General features: G+C 29.9%; 1 long non-coding RNA gene across 1 annotated transcript; it reads right to left on the bottom strand.

Annotated features, from left to right (window-relative positions):
• Positions 1-1,013: 1,013 nt before the first annotated feature.
• Positions 1,014-2,127, bottom strand: LOC112453515. Its single transcript, XR_003040633.1, has 3 exons — positions 1,769-2,127; positions 1,331-1,439; positions 1,014-1,217 (listed from the first exon to the last, which is right to left on the bottom strand). It is a non-coding gene; the product is annotated as an uncharacterized LOC112453515 (long non-coding RNA).
• Between the last annotated feature and the right edge of the window lie 201 nt (positions 2,128-2,328).

The raw sequence follows: 2,328 nt of genomic DNA, 5'->3' as shown, positions 1-2,328 counted from the left end.
GTAGTAAGTTCGATTGTGCGACACGAAAAGTGTAACGAAAATTTGACCAATAGGCGTACGACGTTGGCGAGACGGTTCTTCTTCTGGCACGGTAGTAAGTTTGATTATGCGACACGAAAAGTGTAACAAAAATTTTCGACCAATTGGCGTACGAAATGAAACTTCTTTAATTGGTACGGTAGTAAGTTCGATTGTGCGACACGAAAAAACGTCACGAAATAGTGTCACGAAAATTCGACCAACAGGCGTACAAAGTGAAACTCTTTTTGAATCGGTAAGTAAATTCGATTTTGCGACTCGAAAACGCGTCACGAAAATTCGATCAGGCGTACGGCACTGGCAAGACGGACATAGTGAGAACTGCGTATAACACTATATTTTCGAGTTGCGGGCGGCTTGGAGTGACTAATTCCGTTGCATTGTTTTTGTATTAATTTCAGAAAAGTTATGGCAAAGCCTTCCCAGTAAGCAAAAAACCATTATTACAATGTTATTGCAACGATATTCTAGAACTTGTAATGTTGTTAAATATGTAGTTCTTAATGTTGTATAGAACATCATTATGAACATACTTTGACCACGATTCCGAAATTTCAGTAATGTTGAAATGGGAGTGCCATAACGTTACAAATAACATTGCGCTAAGGTTTTTCTATCATTCCTGTAATGTTTTTGAGATAAAAATTTAAACGTACTATCAACTTTATTACAATATTATATTAAGATTACCGTAATGTTAATTCTAACATTTATTTAAAGTTCTTATTGATGTTTTATTTCTATTACAGGCAACATGTTTTCAATAAATATGCAATAGTAATAAAATATCTCTATATTTATTGTCTAATTATTATTTAGATTGTTTTTTTATAAACCAGGCTTGGACAACTTTGAGCTCCAGAACCACGACACTTCTTTTCTATCCACGGAAAGTAGGGGAGTGTCGTGGCTCCGGAGCTCGAAGTTGCCCAGGCCTGTTATATACCAATCTGCATTAGGGAATAATTCACTAATTATCATAAAAAAGTTTTATTTATATAAAAATAATATATACCATATATTACAGTTTTCAGTTTATCACAATAATATCTTTGGTGAAGATCACTGATCCTAGCGTAAGGTTTTGGGATAAAACTCATCTTTCAAATAAAAAAATTTGTTACTATAATAATCACTCGCGCGGAGCCACGCAAGTAAGATAATATATTTATCACTTCCTGAAAAATAAAAGTAGAATTAAATTAGTGAAAAAGCTACTTATAAATTATAACGCGGCAAACTATAATAATTTTATTTTATAGAGAGTATATACCGAAATACATTACATTACCTTTTTAATGTTTTTTTTTTCTTACGGACGTTTGCGAATCTGAACCACTCCATTACAAAGTGTTGAAAATCTTTTTCTGTATTCCGAGGGAATATTGCTCTAAAAGCTTCTGAAATAAGAAAAATTCAATACAGTTTATTGTTAGATGAAAGAAATAAATAATGTTAATTTAACGGCAATTAAAACTTATGATAATTATTGAAATAACACAAAAGTTTCCGGAATAGTTTACATATATACTAAATCGATCAAAAATATTAATTTATGGATATATATATATTTTTTTTATTTCGTAAGAATTTTTAACGTGTATGTGTGTCCTGCTTTTTAACGATGATTGCTACAAAAAATAAGGAGACAATTTTAATAAATTCTGAGACATAAAACATAGCATTTAATACTGCAAGTAATATATATATTTCTTAAAAAATTACTTACTTTTAATGCTCAGAATTGTGTGTGCGTATCTCCAATTTTATAATTATTTTTTTGGCCAGTTCATGAACACATGGAGGCTAAGTCATCAGAAAATGTAGCCCTCAAACTTCTTCTAATAAAATTCTTTTCATGTTTCCCTCCAATTAACATAACCTTGTTCACCTGAAAAATTTATACTTGTAATTCTATATAATGCAGTTTATTATTATAAATTGCAAGGAAAATAATTCAGAAGACTTTTAAAATATAATAACACATATTATAGGATATTATAGAACATATTAAAGGACATATATTATAGATATAAGTTTGTAAGATTAAGAGTCAGAGTAACCATTTTTGGTTTTGAACGCATTGAGTGCTCCTCCTCAAAATTCTATTTGATCGTTTTATACATAAAATATACAGTTGAATACATTATGGAGATTAATACAAATACATTTTGATTTTTGAAGGACATATCATATTTGAAAACTTTACCGACAAAATTCTACCTTCTTTTAGAAAGTTTACATATATCGTATTGGTTGCATAGAATTACAAATGCTTTTACATAATAA

Source organism: Temnothorax curvispinosus, unplaced genomic scaffold (genome assembly GCF_003070985.1).
Source record: "Temnothorax curvispinosus isolate PA1 unplaced genomic scaffold, ASM307098v1 QBEX01004446.1, whole genome shotgun sequence".
Classification (NCBI taxonomy): Eukaryota; Metazoa; Arthropoda; class Insecta; order Hymenoptera; family Formicidae; genus Temnothorax; species Temnothorax curvispinosus.
Note: the sequence above shows the minus strand (reverse complement) of the source record. Positions and strands in the feature narration are given on the sequence as shown.